At 41.3% G+C, this 19,995-nt stretch overlaps 1 pseudogene; it reads left to right on the top strand.

Moving 5' to 3' along the window:
• The window catches only part of LOC139044076 (dehydrogenase/reductase SDR family member 6-like), a 32,508-nt pseudogene extending 13,398 nt beyond the window's left edge, over positions 1-19,110 (top strand).
• Positions 19,111-19,995: the final 885 nt, after the last annotated feature.

The raw sequence follows: 19,995 nt of genomic DNA, 5'->3' as shown, positions 1-19,995 counted from the left end.
AATAAAGTAAAATGGGTTATTTGCTAAAATGGATAAGAAAGAATAATTTTAAGGCTTAGTTTTCAACACCATTCTACTCTACTAATTTTCCTAGTGTTTTTTATGAGGACCCCATTTCATTATGATTCTCTTTATTTTATAGACACACAAGTTGAGTTAAATATATTCTCCCCTCCATCTTCCTTGACTTGGTGGGTCACCTCAGCCTCTCCCGGTGTCCTTCGCTGTCTCCAGCACCATGCCATAGGCTGGTTTCAGACTCTCTGCTTTTAGTATGATTGGTAGCTAAGTATCAAAACGGAAAGTAGGAAGATGACCATAAAGAGATGTATAATCTTGGCAGCCTCATCCCTGATCCATTCGATCATTCACCGTCTCCATTCCTGCCTCTGTCTGAAAGCTACTGGAGAAACTCACCCCAACGGAAGTGACTTTTTTCTCTAGACCCTTTACACTGCCTCTCAAGACTCTGCTCTTTTAGAAACTTCACTTGATTTTCATGATAGAGTATATCCTGGTTTTCCTTCCTCTGTTCTCTAGTTGATATTCTCCCTTTTCCTCCCGGCAGTTATTTGAACTCTTCCCCACTCTCTCGTGGCCACCATCTCCCCTTGTTCTCTATAGTCATCCTCCCAGCCTCTGACTTCCATGAAAAGTTAGTGCCCATTAGGCCCATTCTCTCAACCTCTTGCTTCTTCCTCCAAAACGTTTATGAGTACCCATGCCCTTGCATGTACATAATATTATCTTGAAAACATACGTATATGTTATAATTAATAAAGTGTAAGTTCATTGAAAACAAAACATTTTTTAAGTCATAGCAGCCTGTTTCATTATATATTCTTTTAGGTCTGGGGCAGGGCCCAGTAATCTGCACTTTAAACTAGCACCTCAGGAGATCTTAATTCATCAAAACGTATTGACCGCCTACTGTGCCCCTTGTCTAGGAGGACAACACAGCCCCAGACCCTCCTCTCTCAAAGTTCACAATTGAGTGGGGAAATCCTGCAGGACGTATTTTTAGGAAACACTGCCCTTGACAGGAGGCTGCCATCAGTGCATGTGGCCATGGACTGAGCTCTGCCTGCTGTGTCTGCTTTTACCACTCCTTTCCCGAACCACTACTGCAGCTTCCAGTCGTCTCCAGCATAGGCTGCCAGAGGAACCTGTAATCCCCGGATCTAGACATACCGCTCCTCCTCTGCACTAAGGCCTGCCTTATCTTCAGGGGAAATCCCAAATTCCTAAATTTAGTCCCTGTTGGCCTCTAAGGCCTCTTTCCTCCCAGGGCCTGCCTTCCAGCCAGACCCATCCCTTCCCCCCAGTTCCATAATAGAACCTTTATACCTATGGTTCTCATTCCTTAAAACACGCTTCTCTTTTGTTTTTCTGACTGTTACTCCACAAAAATGGGGTTCTCCTACCCAATGCACGTGGAAAAAAAAACAATTAATTACAGCATCAGATTTGGGGAAAGAAAAAAGCTTTATTGCTAGCTTGATCTGCAAAGAGACAGGAGGCGTATTCTCTCAGATCTGTCTCCCTGATCAAGGACTTGGGGCAAAATTTATGGGATGAAGGGCAGGGTGGTCTGAAGGGTGGAGACGGATACTTGGAGGTGAGAAATGAGGTGAGTGATGATCTGTGCAAGTGCAGTCAGCTCCATGGCTCTTCATAGGACGCATATTCACAGAATGGTGATGTTGGCATGATCTGAGGGTGGAGTTTTCAGCCCTTTGATGTCAAAAAGATTACTTAACAGGCATTTGCGCAGGCCCACTTGATGGAATGGTGGTCTTACCTGGCCTGAACTGGACAAGGGGGGACTCTCAGTTCCTGAAAACCCACTCTTATTACTCTGTTGGTAAGACGGGGTCAGTTGAACTGGTCCTGGAGGGCCCACGGTTACACTAATACTCTAGTTTTCAAAAATCGACCCACATATTTCCTCCTAGGAGCCCTCCTCTGAGTGTCCAACAGTGGATTGGCCCCTTCCTACCACCCACCACCTGTTCTCTGTGAAGGCCCATGCTGTCTCTGGATGCTGATTATGTCAGCCACCCAGTCAGACTGGCAGCTCTCCATAGGCAGGGACTGTGTCACTTATCTTTGAATCTCCTGGACCTACACAATACCCAGCCACTGTAGGTATTCATCAAATAATGTGTTCACTGGAGTAAGAGTTTTCTAACATCAGGAACACAGTAAATATGAACATTCATTTGCACTGGCTTAGAGTTCATCCTCGGTCTTGCTGATACTCTTGTGACAGGGAAGGTGGTAGTCCCCCTGGGAGATGTTCTTGCCAGTGAGAGTGTACTCTGCCATCAGTTCCCAGCAGTGATGAGGAGGTTGTTAAGACTGCTTAATAGTACTTCATGTTAACAGCTAATAAGATGGTTCTGCAAACCCAGAGTAAATGCAGATCTTTTAAAGAGGTAGTATTTTTAGCCTGCAGAGTGGCATTTTTTTTTTTATTATTTGTTTTATTTTGGCAGATGCTTGCTCACAAATCTGGCAATATTATCAACATGTCCTCTGTGGCTTCCAGCATCAAAGGTAAGTCTGTTTTCCTCTGGGGGTTGTGATGAACATACTCATAATCTTCACAAGCTAAGGGTTTTGGAAACAAGCATAGCAGATATGATAAAACTTACCCATAACTTCAAAACTGCTCTTTTAAAATTAGTATTAAGTTCCTTGTCTACCAGTCCTTTCACCTTACATGTGATCCAGTGACATTAAATGAAAGTTTGTTTTTTGTGCTCTCCCGTTTAGTTCTTCTAATGGATATGGCAGTGGAGATCAAAGTGGGAGAAGGAAACATTTATTCATTTGATTAATCAAAAATGTATTGAACACCTACTGTGTGCCCCTGCCCCCAGAGAGTTCACAGTCCAAAACGGGGAGCGGGGAGAGGCTCAGGCAAACACACGTCTTCCACCATGTGATAGTTCCACTAAAGCGGAACACGCGCACTTAACCACTGAGCCACCAGGCTGGCCCCAGCTATTTCATTTTAAACTTGAAAATCCATGTGTGCCAGACTGTGCCCTTATCTCCATCTTGCACTGCAATCCTGGCCCTTCAACTTGACTTCTCGTTTAGGGCCCAGATCAACTGTCTTTGTGAAGCACCCCCCCAAGCCCACAGGCAGAGTTACTTCCCGTATTGTCACAGCACTTCATACAAAGCTCTGTTACAAAAAAAAAACAAAAAAAGAAATAGCCACTGCTGAGAGAACATTCCTTCTCTTTGCGAGGATACACACATTAAGCCTGCATGAGAGAGAAATGCAAAGAAATGCCTAAGCTTCTTGGTCTTTTGTTTTGCTTTGCTTTACCCTAATTTTCTTTTCTTTTCTTTCTTTTTTTTTTTTTGAGGAAGATTAGCCCTCAGCTAACATCTGCCGCCAATCCTCCTCTTTTTGCTGAGGAAAGCTGGCCCTGAGCTAACATCCATGTCCATCTTCCTCTACTTTATATGTGGGACACCTGCCACAGCATGGCTTGATAAGCGGTGCTGTGTCCGCACCCGGGATCCAAACCGGCGAACCCCAGGCTGCCAAAGCAGAACGTGCAAACTTAACCACTGCGCCAGTTTTCTTTTTTTATCTTTTTTATTTTATTGAGGTCATAATAGTTTATAACACTGTGAAGTTTCAGTTGTGCATTATTATTTTTCAGTCACCATATGTTGCCCGCAGCCGCAAAGGGCAAGGAATGACAGGCACCGCCAAGGCTATTTGGTTGTTTCAGCAATCAAAGGTTTTGGATAAAGGGAAACAGAACAAGGAGTGGGCATAAGGGAGAACAACAAATCGGTACTTACAACATCCACACCACAATCAGCTGGGGAAGTCCCAATAGTTTGTACGGCGGGTGGGAGTGCCGATTGTCCGGGTCTGAGGCAAGGTGTCCTTTCCTCAGTGAGACTCCCAATTGTTCTATGCCTGTGACTCCCTTTTACCCTAAGGTTTCTCTGGGTTCTGACTCAGGGTTTTAGACATTTGGATATTTTGAGTTATTTCTTCTTGTTCCCACAGATGGGGTGCTTCTATCTTTTTCGTTCCCATGGATAGGATGTTTCTAAAGTCCTGTCAGGTGCCCGTCAGGGTGGCCAGCCCAGACAAGGAACATGACACAGGACTCATTCTTTGTAACTTGTGCCTTAGAGTCAGGGCCGAAGTGGCCCTGAGCCCAGACACATTCCTTTGTGTAGGGCCCAGGCCCAGTATCCTTGGAAGGTGGGGAGGTCAATGAACTCTGTGCACCTTATAAATGGTGCCTCTTCACCCCTTGTGCCCACACCCTAACCCCCTTCCCCCTGGTAACCACTAAACTGTTTTCTTTGTCCATGTGTTAGTTTTTCTTCCACATATGAGTGAAATCATATGGTGTTTGTCTTTCTCTATCTGGCCTATTTTGCTTAGCATATTACCCTCCAGGTCCATCCATGTTGTGGTGAATGGGACAATTTTGTCTTTTTTATGGCTGAGTAGTATTCCGTTGTATATATACCACATCTTTATCCATTCATCAGTCGGTGGACTCTTGGGTTGCTTCCACATCTTGGCTATTGTGAATAATGCTGCAGTGAACATAGGGGTGCATATATCTTTACACATTCATGTTTTCATGATCTTTGGATAAATACTCAGTAGTGGAATAGGTGGGTGGTATGGTTATTTCTATTTTTAACTTTCTGAGGAATCTCCATACTGTTTTCCATGGTGGCTACACCAGTTTGCATTCCCACCAGCAGTGGATGAGGCTTCCCTTTTCTCCACATCCTCTGCAACATTTTTTGGTTTTTCTCTTGGTAATTATAGCCATTTTAACAGGTAAAAGGTGATATCTCATTGTATTTTTGATTTGCATTTCCCTAATAATTAGTGATGTTGAACATCTTTTCATGTGCCTGTTGGCCATCTATATATCTTCTTTGGAAAAATGTCTGTTCGTGTCCTCTGCCCATTTTTGGATCAGCTTGTTTGTTGTTGAGATGTATGAGTTCTTTGTCTATTTTGGAAATTAACACCTTGTTGGATTTATGATTTGCAAATATTTTCTCTCAGTTGGTGGGTTGTCTTTTTGTTTTGTTCCTGGTTTCCTTTGCCTTGCAGAAGCTCTTTAGTCCAATGAAGTCCCATTTGTTTATTTTTTTCTTTTGTTTCCCTTGTCCAAGTAAAAATGGTATTCGAAAAGATACTGCTAAGACTGATATCCAAGAGTGTACTGCTTATATTTTCTTCTGGGAGTTTTATGGTTTCACATCTTAGCTTCAAGTCTTTAATCTGTTTTGAGTTAATTTTTGTGTGTGGCAAAAGATAATGGTCTAACTTCATTCTTTTGCATATTTCTGTCCAGTTTTCCCAGCACCATTTATTGAAGAGACTTTCCGTTCTCCATTGTATGTTCTTGCCTCCTTTGTCGAAGATTAACTGTCCGTAGATGTGTGGGTTTATTTCTGGGCTTTCAGTGCTGTTCCATTGATCTGTGTGCTTGTTCTTGTACCAGTACCATGTTGTTTTGATTACTACAGCTTTGTAGTATATTTTGAAGTCAGGGATTGTGATGTGTCCAGCTTCATTCTTTTTTCTCAAGATTGTTTTGGCTATTCGGGGCCTTTTGTTGCCCCATGTAAATTTTAGGATTCTTTGTTCTATTTCCACATCATTGGGATTCTGATTGGGATTGCATTGAATCTGTAGGTTGCTTTAGGTAGTATGCAAGTTTTAACTATGTTTATTCTTCCAGTCCATGAGCCTGGAATATCTTTCCATTTCTTTATGTCATCATCAATTTCTTTCATTTAACGTCTTAAAGTTTTCATTGTGTAAGTCTTTCACCTCCTTGGTTAAATTTATTCCTAGATATTTTATTCTTTTTGTTGGGATTGTATATGGGATTGTATTCTTAAGTTCTCTTTCTGTTAGTTTGTTATTAGAGTATAGAAATGCAACTGACTTTTGTAAGCTGACTTTGTACCCTGCAACTTTGCTGTAGTTGTTGCTTGTTTCTAATAGTTTTCCTATGGATTCTTTAGGGTTTTATATATATAAAATCATATCATCTGAAAACAGCAAGAGTTTGACTTCTTCCTTGCCAATTTGGATTCCTTTTCTTTCTTTCTCTTGCCTAATTGCTCTGGCCAAAACCTCCAGGACTACGTGGAATAAGAGTGGTGAGAGTGGGCACCATTGTCTCGTTCCTGTTCTCAGAGGAATGTCTTTCAGTTTTTCCCCATTGAGTATGATGTTGGCTGTGGGTTTGTCATATATGGCCTTTATTATGTTGAGGTACTTTCCTTCACTACCCATTTTATTGAGAGTTTTTATCATAAATGGATGTTGGCTCTAGTTAAATGCTTTCTCTGCATCTCTTGAGATGATCATGTGGTTTTTATTCCTCATTTTGTTAATGTGTATCATATTGATTGATTTGCAGGTGTTGAACCATCCCTGCATCCCTGGAATAAATCCCACTTGATCATGTTGTATTATCCTTTTAATGTGATGCTGTATTTGGTTTACCAATGTTTTGTTGAGGATTCTTCGTCTATGTTCATCAGCAATATTGGCCTGTAATTTTCCTTCTTTGTGTTGTCTTTGTCTGGCTTTGGGATCAGGGTGATATTGGCCTCATAAAATGTGTTAGGAAGTATTTCATCATCTTCAATTTTTTGGAATAGTTTGAGAAGGATAGGTATTAAATCTTCTTTGAGTGTTTGGTAGAATTCTCCAGAGAAGCCATCTGGTCCTGGACTTTTATTTTTTGGAAGACTTTTGATTACTGTTTCAATCTCTTTACTTGTGATTGGTATATTCAGATTCTCTGTTTCTTCTTGGTTCAGTTTGGGAGGTTGTATGAGTCTAAGAATTTATCCATTTCTTCCAGATTGTCCAATTTGTTGGCATATGGTTTTTCATAGTATTCTCTTATAATTCTTTGTATTTCTGTGGTATCCATTGTAATTTCTCCTCTTTCACTTCTAATTTTATTTGAGCCTTCTCTCTTTTTTTTAAATTAGTGAGTCTGGCCAAGGGTTTGTCAATTTTGTTTTTCTTCTCAAAGAACTAGGTCTTAGTTTCATTGATCCTGTCTACTGTTTTTTTGGTTTCAATTCATTTATTTCTGCTCTAATTTTTATTATTTCCCTACTTTTGCTGACTTTGGGCCTTTTTTGTTCTTCTTTTTCTAATTCTGTTAGGCGTAATTTGATTGCTTATTTGAGATTTTTCTTATTGGTTAAGGTGGGCCTATATTGCCATGAATTTCCCTCTCAGGACCACTTTTGCTGCATTCCATGTGAGTTGGTATTGTGTATTTTCATTTTTATTTGTCTCCAGTTGTTTTTTGATTTCTCCTTTAATTTCTTCAATGATCCATTGGTTGCTCAGTAGGTTGTTGTTTAGTCTCTGCATGTTTATCTCTTTCCCAGCTTTTTTCTTGTAGTTGATTTCTAGTTTTATAGTATTATGGTTGGAAAAGATGCTTGATATGATTTCGATCTTCTTAAATTTATTGAGGCTTGCCTTATTTCCCAACATGTGGTCCTTCTTTGAGAATGTTCCACGTGCACCTGAGAAGAATGTGTATTCTGCTGGCTTTTGGGTGGAGTGTTCTATATATATCTATTAAGTCTGTCTGGTCTGTAATTCATTTAGTTCCACTATTTCCTTGTTGAGCTTCTCTCTGGATGGTCTATCCATTGATGAAAGTGGGGTGTTAACATCACCTGCTATTACTGTGTTGCTGTTAATGTCTCCTTTTAGGTCAGTTAATAGGTGCTTTATGTACTTTGGTGCTCCTGGGTTACATACACATATGTGTTAAATCCTTTTGGTGGAGTGTCCCTTTTGTTGTTATATACTGCCCTTCTTTGTCTCCCATTGCCTTTTTTTTTTTTTTGGGTGAGGAAGATTGGCCCTGAGCTAATGTCCATGCCAGTCTTCCTCTTTTGTATATGGGATGCCACCACATCATGGCTTGATGGGCAATGTGTAGGTCCACGCCCAAGATCTGAACCCATGAACCCTAGGCCTCCAAATCAGAGCACGTGAACTTAACCACTACATCACCAGGCTGGCCCCATCTCATTGTCTTTTTTATCTTGAAGTCTACTTTGTCTGCTGTAAATATGGCAACACCTGCTTTCTTTTGTTTGCCATTGGTTTGGAGTATTGTCTTCCATCCTTTTACTCTAAGCTTGTTTGTCTTTAGAACTGAGACGTGTTTCCTGGAGGCAGCATATTGTTGGGTCTTGTTTTCTAATTCATCCAGCTATTCTATGTCTTTTGATTGGGGAATTTAATCCATTTGCATTTAGAGTGATTACTGATATATGAGGGCTTAATGCTGCCATTTTATCACTTGTTTCCCAGTTGTTCTGTATTTCCCTTTTTCTTATCCCGTGTATTTCAGACGGATGATTCAGTTTGTTGGCTCTCTATGATGGTTTTCTCAGTTTTCTGCTTATTTATCATTTGTGTCTCAGTTGTGATTTTTTTAGTGGTTAACCTGCACTTTGTGTACAAGATCTCATAGATGAGATAGTCCATTTCTGATAGACTCTTATCTCTTTTGACTAAGCAGTTTCCATCCCTTTCCCCTTCGCCTTCTGCATTATTGTTGTCACAACTTGTTCCATTTTGTGTTGTGAGTTTGTGGTTAAAATGATGAGACTATATTTATTCTTGATATTTTCCTTCCCTTCATCTTTAATGTTATGCTAATCTGTTCTGATAAAGAGTTGCAGTTTTCTGATTTTGTCTGCCTGTTTATCTCCTTGCTGAAGGCTGTGTAAACCCTTTCTTCTTCTTTTCAGGTATGAAGGCCTTCTTGATCAAATCTTGTAGGGGGCCTTGTGGCAATGAACTCCCTGAGCTTTTGTTTATCTGGGAAAGATTTTATTTCTCCATGATATCTGAAGGATATGTTTGCTGGATAGAGTATTCTTGGCTTAGAGTTTTTGTCTTTCAGAATTTTTAATATATCATTCCAGTCTCTCCTAGCCTGTAAGGTTTCTGCTGAGAAATCCAATTAAAGCCTGGTGGGGTTTCCTTTGTAGGTGATTTTCTTCTGCTTTACTGTCCTTAGTATTTTTTCCGTGCCATTAAGTTTTGCCAGTTTTACTAATCCATGCCTTGGAGAAAGTCTTTTTACATTGATGCAATTAGGAGTTCTCTTAGCTTCTTTTACTTCTAATTCCAGCTCTTTCCCCAGGGTTGGGAAGTTTTCAGCTATTATTTCTTTGAACAAGTTTTGTGCTCCATTCTCCTTCTCTTCTCCCTCTGGAATACCTGTATTTCTGTTCACTAAATTGCTAATTTTATCCTCCGTAATATCAGCTCTGTCATTCAAGGTCTCCAAATTTTTCTTTATCTCATTTATTGTGTTTTCATCTCCAACATTTCTGATCGTTTTTTTCTTTATAGTTTCAATCTCTTTTGTGAAGAATTCTCTCCGTTCATTAATTTTGTTCCTGATTTCATTGAACGGTCTTTCTGAGTTCTCATAACTTATTGAGTTTTTTATGATGGCCATTTTGAATTCTCTGTCATTTAGATTGTAGACTTCTGTGCCTTCAGGATTGCTTTCTGAGTATTTGTCTTTTTCCTTCTGGTCAGGAGTATTAATATACTTCATACCATTCAATGGGGTGGATTTGTGCATTTGCATACTGATAGTATCTGGTCATACATTCCACCTGCCACCACTGGAGAGGGGGCAGCACCTGTGTAATCTGAGCCCACCGTGATCCCTGTCAGCCCTGCTTGTCCGAGCCTGGGCCACTTGTTGGGACTGCAGAGGCCCTGTGGGCTCTCCCACCAGACAAGAAAGCGATTATGCAGGAGCTCAGGGCTGCTGCCTGCTCCCACAGTCCCACTGAGTTGCAGTCCACCCCTTGGGGCCGCAGTGGTACTATGGGCATTCAAGGCAGCTGGGAATTTGTTTGCCTGGGTGCACAGCTCCACTGCCATCTGCTCCTAGGTCACACCAGCCATTAGTGCTTTGTGGGCAGGGCCTCCCCACTGGGTCTGAGCCTAGCCATTCCCTGGGACTGCAGTGGCTCTGGGCTCTCCCACCAGACGAGAAAGTGATCGTGCGGGGGCTCAGGGCTGCCATCACCTGTTCCTGTGGTCACGCCGAGGCACGCTCCCACCCTTGGGGCTGCAGCAGTACTATGGGCCTCCAGCTGGGAGAGCAGCTGCATGCGTGTACAGGTCTGCTGGGGGACCAGAAGAGTACTCACCTATCTCCACCACCTCTCCAGGGGTAGTCCATCCCCCTTCAAATGTATAGCTGCGCAGGTCTCTCAGGCATCCTGAGGTGCTGTGTGGGTATCTTCTGCTGATCAATGAATGACCATTTAGTTGTAGTTCGAAGAGGGAGAGACAAAGGGAACAGCTCACTCCACCATGATGCCGATGTCACTCCTAATTTTCTTTTGGAATCTGCCTAAGGTTTCTCCCAGCTGATGATGAAAAACTAAAACCACTTGTCATTTAAGTGCAGCATCTCAACACCTGAGTCTCAGTTGAGTTGTGCCGATAATGATACTATTTTCCTAAATTCAGAAACTCACCCTATTAAGGGAGAAAACCTGATATCAATTTTTAAAAAACAGTGGGGTGAGAGGAAGCATGACACTGGTTACTGGGGACACTAATTTGTGTTCCCTTTCTAGAGGAGACTGTGTTTTTCATTCCTTCACTTGTCGAACCTTCTCTTCATCCTCAGGAGTTGTGAACAGATGTGTCTACAGCACAACCAAGGCAGCCGTGATTGGCCTCACAAAGTCCGTGGCTGCAGACTTCATCCAGCAGGGGATCAGGTGCAACTGTGTGTGTCCAGGTGAGTTAGGCTCCACAGGGCTATGAAATTGTCCTTTGTGACATCCCACTTGCCACTGTGAGAGAGATCTCCATAAGCTTGTTTACTACCTGTTACTGTGGCCTGTCATTGGGACAAGTTCAAAAGGGAAAGAGTCCCATCCTGTTAAGGTAACAGTCTAACAGTCAGTTGGGAGAGAGATCCTAAGTCATCAGGAATAAGCCACTGAGGCAAACAGTTTACATGCTGCTCATGCACGTGGCGGCAATTCTAAACCACTGGGTTAAGAGACATGAGTCACCAGGGCTTACTGTTTTGGAAGCAGACCAGGGATGACTGTGTCGGGGGGAAGATGAAAAGTAGCCCATGCTCACAGGACAGCGGAAGAAAGTAAGAGGAGCCTCCCAGAACACAGGGGCTCTGCCGTGGAAATCACCTGGGTTGGCCCAGGGATAAAAAGGAGGGATTAATACCTTCCTTGATGCTATACAAAGTGAGTCAGCAAACTATGGCCTGCAGGCCAAATCCAGCCCACCGCCTATTTTGTAAATATAGTTTTATTGGAACACATCCACACCCAGTTTGCTTCTTGTATTGGCAATGACTGCTTTCATCCTACAACAGCAGAGTTGAAAACAAATGGTTCTTAACACCAAGAATATTTACTGTTTGGCTCTTCACCCAAATGTGCTGACCGCTCATAAAAGAAAGGAGAAAAGCAGAACTTATTAGTAGCAAGGACATTCAATGTGTCCAAACTAAAGCATTCAATAACCTATTTCTTAGGAATGACTTCTCATTTTCTTAATATCTGTAGGTGTGTCTATTAATTAGATATGCCCTTTCACCTGGTTCCACTGACCAAAATGAATATAGGCTACCTAAGAAGAATTACTAACTTCCTCTCTGGAAAGAAATGAAATGAACATCCAGGATCCAGGTTTTTCTCAGTAGTTCACAGCTGGTGTGGGGATTGAGGAGGGGAAGCATTGCAGTTCCCTGTGGGACCTTTCACGACCTGGAGGGTATGCTAGGATCTGGGGGGGAGTTGACGGGGAATAGGCTGGACAGCCCCACAGGAGATTCTGATGTAATCCAGCCTGGTCTCCCCTCAGGTTGAAAACCACTGATTTATTAAAGAGGGAAGACGACTATATACCTTTTGTTGACACAGAATAACCAATAACCATTTTATAGATAAGAAAGATAAGGTGCGTTTTACTTGAATCAGGCAGTCTCTACAAAGGAAGAAAGCGTTCCAGAGAGGCATGGTTTTCAGTACAGTTTTATACCTTTTTAGAACACAGAACATCCATAAAACACACCCAGGATACATATTCATCAAAGTTTCAGAGAGATACTCAGTTGCAAATTAGCAAGCAGGTCAACATGACCCTGATGTCAGGAAGGGGAACTTATCTTTAAAGAGTTCTGATAGTGGTGGGCACAGGAGGGGAAGTGTGCATCCTTATCTTCAAAGAGTGCCTTCTTTTACTTTGAGATAATGCATAATGCCCTCTTTAATGGTTAAGGCAGATGTTTGATAGGCTATAAGTCAGGTGTCTTTAGTTCAAGCCAAATCAGTTTTAAACCAAAATAGCTACCCCATATACCTCAATATGTGAAAATTTCTTGTCACTTTCAAGCTACAGCATTCCCCTTATGGAGGTGTTGTGTATAATTTTTCTTGGACTAAAAAGGTAAACATCGGTAGCACTAAGAAACAGGAGGATACAGAAGAGACAGTTTCACTTGGTTTTAACATACAAACTGGTGATACCTGAGCCTATCTGTTCTTGGTACCATTTACCCGGTGGAATAAATGGCAAAATGATTTGGAAAATGTGATTGTTTTAGCAGCTAGCCTTTTCAGAAGATTGGAAAATATGTTATCAAATTCTCTGGGACAAGGAACTAGCTGTGACTCACTGAGCCAGTCCCAGAAGGAAACATGATGGGGAATGAGTGTGTGTGGGATGGTGCTGATGGCTGTAGAGTCACAGCTGGTCAGCACGACTTGGGTAGACAGTAGCATGGTGTGTCAGCCTGTGCCATGGACACAGCAGAGTCAGGTGACAGTGGAATGAAGCAGAAGGCATAGGCTTGATCCACAGCTCTCATTTAATGGCCATTCATACTGGCCACATGTAAGATGTGACGCTCATTTTCCTCAGTGGGAGGAAGCTGTAGAAGCTGTAAGGATTTTGAGGAGAGTGTTAGAGAAGCTCAAGGCATCTTGAGCACACTGCTGGTGAAATTTTGGACTTTAAGGAGGCTGTTGATGAGAGAAGTAAGCAAAATGTTGTCTGAGGGGCTGGCCCCGTGGCCGAGTGGTTAAGTTCGCGAGCTCCGCTGCAGGCGGCCCAGTGTTTCGTTGGTTCGAATCCTGGGCACGGACATGGCACTGCTCATCAGACCACGCTGAGGCAGCGTCCCACATACCACAACTAGAAGGACCCACAACGAAGAATATACAACTATGTACCGGGGGGCTTTGGGGAGAAAAAGGAAAAAAATAAAATCTTTAAAAAAAAAAATGTTGTCTGAAACTGGATACAAGGGGGTCTTTGTTATGTGGTTTCAGAAATTTTATCAGCACTATTGGCTGCAGTGACATGGAAGGTATAAAATGTTTCTAATGAACCAGGCAATGTAGCGAAGGCAATTTCCTCCCAGAGTGGGGAGAGTGCCGCCCCTCCGAGTAAAATGTGAGAGGAGAAAGAAGCTAAAGAAAGGGTTCTTAGACAGAAAAGTGTCAGAAAGTGCAAATTTTGAAGCTTCCCAGCCTCTCCAGAGAAATGGCAAATGGTCATAAAATTAAGGAATTATTTCTGAGCAGACCTCAAATCTGCAGTGCTGTGAGGAGCCCGCTCTAAAGATGGACCTGAAGGATGACTGCAGATCATTTTCCGTGACCGTAGGAAGACCGTGTGGCCTCCTGGAGTACTGTCAGTCAGAAAGAGGCTTCCTGAGAATTTACAGGTTACATACGTTAACAAAAAAAGTCTGGGGAACTTGCTCTGTAGGAAGGTGAACTAAGTGGGGTTGTAAAAATTTTAGTGTCATTCTTATTTTTCTTTTTTTAAGTAAAATATTGTAAATTATATTTTTCAATGAAAAACATGAAACAATGTTAAAATAGGAATTTGAAGCCAATGAAAACTGGCAAGATAATGAGGAAAATTTAGAACCAAGGACTGTGACAAGCATGGAGCTGTCCCTGAGGATTCAGAGTGAACGTGACAGCAAAGAATGGTTTTGAGATCATTGAGACAATGTGGGTCCTTGTACTGGTAAAGAATTGTGTGATATTACCTAGCCCTCAGGGTTGTTGTGAGGATTACTGAGATAATACCTGTAAAACTGCATACAGTCCATAAAGTATCATGTCAGTGTAATGCGACTAAAATGCTGGTGTTTCACTCAGAGTCCCTGCCTAGTGTCATAGTGAATTGTAGTCTGTGCTTTTAAAAATCATGGAAATGCTGTTGAAATAAAAGGGCAGGCAGAAGAGGTGAAATTGCTGTTCCAAGTTATGGACAGGATTTCTCTGGTACCTGTATCCTACGGAAAGGAAGTTTAAAGTTGAGTTGCCAATTTCTTTTTCAGTCTAAGTAAGTAACCAAGCTGAATGTCACCCTTTGATTTAGGAACCGTTGATACCCCATCTCTGCAAGAAAGAATACAAGCCAGACCAAACCCTGAAGAGGTATGTCTCCTATTTTAAATGTGTTTAAATCTTTTAGTTAAAAAAAATGCCCTCTTCCTTACGCAGAGTAGACAAATGCATAGAGACAGAAAGTAGAAGGGTAGTAGCCGGGCCTGGGGGAGGGGCCTGGGGAGTTAGTGTTTAGTAGGCATAGAGTTTCAGCTTTGCAAGATGAAGAGACTTCTGGAGATTGGTTGCACAACAGTGTGAATGCACTTCATGCTACTGAACTGTACACTTAAAAATGGTTAAGATGATAAATTTTATATTATGTATATTTCACCACATTTTCAGAAAAATTTAAAAACCCTCTACTTTAAGATTAACTTCCTGATCTGTCACAGTGTCTGTAGGTTTTAGTATAACACAAATAGTTTGAGCAGCGTAGGAGTCACCATAGTCCTGCGTGGCCCACAGTTAATAATATTAATGATACTCTCATGTATCATGCGTGAATAATCGAGGCAGCAGGCCAGTGGCCTCTGTAGATCTCTCTTGCTTTGCCTCCTGAAGGAGCTGCCAGTGAGTTCATACTTTAGCTCACACCACTGATGTCTGGTGTGGTGTCTGGTCACAGGCACGGAGCGACTTCCTGAAGAGACAGAGGACGGGAAGATTTGCAACCGCAGAAGAAATAGCCCTGCTCTGCGTGTACCTGGCTTCTGATGAAGTAAGCGCTATTCTTCCCAGGGAGGTCATTATTCTCAATCACATTGGCCCGCTATTTTTGCTCATCAAGTAATGTCATTTTACAGAGTTACAGCATATGATCGTTAAGTTGCTGCATTTACGAGGTAGGGATAAGTTCTGATTTAATTTGCTCAAAGAAAGACCACTTTGATCTGAGCCACTAACTCTTCCTCATTCAAGTTTATATGTCACCAAATCTTGTAGCAAATAAAATGGAGGATGGAAAAAAATTAAATCACTCAATTTTATGAGAAACAGTTACTTTCAAAAATTACAGTTGGGGAAGCCTTGATTAAGTGTAAATCAAACGAACCTCCAAAATCATGAGAGCTTCAGGTGAAATGGGGAGAGAGTTAACCAGATATAATTGTGTCCAGGAGACACAGAATTGGCATCTGGTGTTCTTAGTTTTACTGGAAACTTATTTAGAAGAATCCCACTGACTCTTTTCCTATGAATTTTTACTGTTTGTCATCATATATGGAAATTCCTAATTCTGTCTCTTTCCACTTTGCATCTATTTAGTAACCAGTTTCTTCCTTTTTTTTTTTTTTTGAGGAAGATTAGCCCTGAGCTAACTACTGCCAGTCCTTCTGTTTTTTGCTGAGGAAGCCTGGCCCTGAGCTAACATCCGTGCCCATCTTCCTCTACTTTATATATGTGGGACACCTGCCACAGCATGGCATGCCAAGCGGTACCATGTCCACACCCAGGATTCAAACCAGCGAATCCCGGGCCACTGAGAAGCGGAATGTGCGAACTTAACCACTGCGCCACTGGGCCAGCCCCCCAGTTTCTTCCTTAATGGCTATTGTATATTTTTAAATGGCTTACAACTGTGAAGGCAGAAACTACATTTATAAGGAATAGAGCACAAGAATATCCCCCTATGTTATGTCTTGAAATGTTACATGCCCTGGAAACTAACGTGTGAGCAGAAAGAAGGAAAAGGGAGCAGGCAGGAGAGAGGTGTGTCACTGGCCACTTAGCTCCTCTTTACAGTGATTTGGTGCACATGAGGTGGTTGATGAATGTGGCAGATAGAAGGGTTGAAATGTTTTAGTGACAGAGCAGTTACTACTTGTCAGAACTATTACAACAGCTGTTAATTAATAGCTGGGGAAATTGCTAGGCATTTGATTAATGGAGCATACATTGGCTTTTGTGATTTCTCTGAATCTATATCTTCAGAAGAGCTCACTTGATTTTGAGGTACTGCTGATAAGCTAAATTGTCCTTGTTTAGCCAGAACTTAAGTTACCAAATATTTAGAAATGTTCTGGCTTGAAATGTGCAACAAAAGGACCATTGGCCTTTTAGAGGAGACCAGAGGAGTCCATATATAAAACAGAGAACTTGCCTTTTTAAAAAAACTTGAGGGAATTGGGGTTGTTTCTTGATAAACTGATTTATCTGCTTTATATGATCCGTTTTCATATATTGAACTTGGGGCCAGCCTGGTGGCGCAGCAGTTAAGTTTGCAGTCTGCACTTTGGTGGCTAGGGGTTCACTGGTTTGGATCCCAGGTGTGGACCTATGCACCGCTTGTCAAGCCATGCTATGGCAGGCATCCCACATATAAAGTAGAAGAAGATGGGCATGGATGTTAGCTCAGGGCCAGTCTTCCTCAGCAAAAAAAAAAAAAAAAAAAGAGGACGATTGGCAGTAGATCTTAGCACAGGGCTACTCTTCCTAAAAAAAAAAAATTTCTGTTCTTCTATTATGATGTCTTTCCTTCTTGCCTCTTCCATTGTCTCAGGCTTTAGATGAGTTTAAAACTAAGAACACAAATTAGAGTCTTTATTATCCATGTTTAAGTTAAAAGACTGTTAAACCTCTACCACAAGGATCACTTCACCTTGAATTATTTAGAAAATGAAAAATTCTGTGGGGAAAAAACAGTAATATTTTTAACTCCTTTAGTTTTACACAGATTTAGATGTCTGAAGTTAGTATAGAATATTTTTTTGTAGTTCAATAGATAATTATTAGTATTCACATAAATTTTAAAAACACATTTAGCATGCTCCAGTTCGTGGAATTACCTGTGTATGTTGACCAACTAAATATACACCATCTTTTAAAACAATTCTATTTGTAAATTGACACCACCACTTTATGACTGACACACTTGATTATGTTCAAAAGTTTATTAGTGGCATAAAACTCAGCTAGTTTAGAATAGTTCTGAGTCTCAAAATTAAAGTGTACTATTTTAGCCTCGACTTTATCCTAATTTGGAGAATGGGTATATATCACCAAACTGCTTAATTTTCTGATTCTGAGACCAAATACCTAATAGCCCCTGCGTAGAATGTGATACATGCTCAAACACCAGCTAGAGGCCACTTAGCTCTGGATCACAAGAACACTCAGAAGTTTTAAATCACCCGAAACTTAATTCTAATTTTCCTAAATTCTGTTTGTTAAGTGAAGTTTCCTGTTACCAGGAGAGTAAATTGTTTAGTTATCTCAGTCATACAAAAATTGAAGAAACACAACCTGTGTTAAACCTGGCTAATTGTTGGGTCTCCTTGTGTTTATCACTACAGTCTGCCTACATCACAGGTAATCCTGTCATCATTGATGGAGGCTGGAGCTTGTGATTCAGGATCTCCTTGCTGGGAAGGCAGGCCCTTCCTATACACTGTAAACCCGGCTATGAAGAAAACTCACTCATCATCTCTTTCGTATTAATGGAATATTAATGAAAACAAGCCCTTTTTAAGGATGTCATTGTTCACAAGAATTTGATTCTTTAAATATATTAATCTCTTTTGAAATCATTGTAGCTTAATAACATCACAGCAAAAGAATAGTTTTTAAAATAAGCCTCAATTTGTAAGCATATAAAATTAAAATATGAAGGAAAAAAGTAAGTTTTTTAAAAGAAAAGTGTATTCATTTCTATTTCCCAATATTCAGATGTTTTTGTTCAGGTCTGCATTGGTCTGTATGTGGATACTAATTTAAAATTTTTACACCGTTATAAATGAACAGCAAAGGTAGGAAGGAGTTTGGCTTCACTAACTTATGTTAAAAGAACTATAGACTATTCAGAACTATATGTTGGTCTGTTATATAAAATAAAAATAATCATCAGGTGTTTATACTTAATGGATGTTATCACTTGTAATTAAGTACTATTTTCTTAGTCTAACTAAAAGATCTTTATTAAAATAAACAATGACATTTGACATGAGCCTAAGAAACATAATAGTTAACTAACGCAGTGATGCAGTCTTGGCGAGCCGAGGAGTCAAAAGAAAGATTTCTTGGACTCTCGAGGTCTGGCAGTAGTGCTCTTTTATTAAGAGAATAGCATGGAGTAGCATGGGGACAGGACCCATGGACAGTGAAGAGCTGCAGGCATGGGGACAGGACCCAGGGGCGGTGAAGAGCTGCAGCATGGGGACAGGACCCAGGGGAGGTGAAGGGCTGCAATGGGTTGACGGTAGGGCTAAATTTATAAGGCATAGGTATGTGAGTTATTTCTTTACAAGACAAAGGAAAGATCATGAAAAAAATGTTAAAATGGTGTCTTTGCAGGTGGCTCTGGTTATTGGGTGGTCCTAGAACTTTGGGTAAGAATCAGATCAATGAGGTCAGGATGTCCTGTGCTTCCCGGAGGATGATGTAGATGGGTATGTAGGCCAGGACGCCTTGGGCTTCTCTCCAGCGGGCAGCCTTGATCTGCATCAGCAGTATCATCAGTTTGAGGGATATTTTTTAGATTAAGTATAGATTTCTTCACCAAATTCCAGGATAACAGACAGGAGGATATAAAACTTAGAAATAGTCTCTGGATAAATAAATATAAATGAATCATATAACAGGAAACAAAACTAAAGAAAATAAAAGTTCCAAGAAAAAGTTCAAGTAAATTCATGTATGAGAGAGTACTAGGAAGTTTTTTCTTGTTCTTTTAGTTTTAGCGTTTTGTGTTTGTTTTTTATTTGTAGCTACCTCAAAAGACCAAATGGTATGATGCACATATAGATAATAAATGAGCAGTCTTTTCTCTTAGAATGTTAATTAATATTAACAAGGAAATTTTTAATGGACAATGAAAGGATAACATTTTGTTATAATAATTGCAGTGGATTCTAACATTAACACATGACCCTCAGGGTCAGTTCTCTCAGAGCTAACTGTGAACTATAAAACAGTGTCAACAATAAAAGTAAACTGGAGCCCAAAAGTTCATGTTCTCTAAAGTAAGGTTAATTAATCAGGTTGATGGATCAATGAGGAGCATATGACTGAAAGAAAAGGAAAAATACATTTCACTCCTGTGGTAAGAGGAAGCTGGATGTCACCAGAAGCCTTTCAAGCTTTAGGGAGGAAGAGTCAGTGTAGGAAAATAACCATTGTAGACGGCCTGAGCCAGGTCATGGGACGGGACTTGGGTTCCTCCATCCTGTCCACAAAGGAGCACCTGAGAGACGAGGAGGAGCGGCTCCTGTCTGCTGGGGACGGTCCTGGACACTGTCTGTCTCGCCTGAACAGCGGTGATTAAAACTGGCAGTTGCTTAAAGGAGTAAAAAACAGGTAAGAAATTCTTTATTTCTGAAGGACATGGAAATGCCCCGGAAGGGGCGCGCGCCCAGGCTCACACTCGGGTGGCGGGGTCGATCAGGGAAGGCAGACCTGAAGCAGAAGGGAGGGGAGGGGAGGGGAGGGACGCGGGCTGCCGCCGGCACCGCAGCATCCACGCGGGCCAGCGGGAGGCTCGAGCCAACACGCGGCCGAGGGGAC

Source organism: Equus asinus, unplaced genomic scaffold, assembly GCF_041296235.1.
Source record: "Equus asinus isolate D_3611 breed Donkey unplaced genomic scaffold, EquAss-T2T_v2 contig_583, whole genome shotgun sequence".
In the NCBI taxonomy this organism is placed as follows: Eukaryota; Metazoa; Chordata; class Mammalia; order Perissodactyla; family Equidae; genus Equus; species Equus asinus.
The sequence above is the reverse complement of the archived record's forward strand: the minus strand, read 5'-3'. Positions and strand labels throughout refer to the sequence as shown.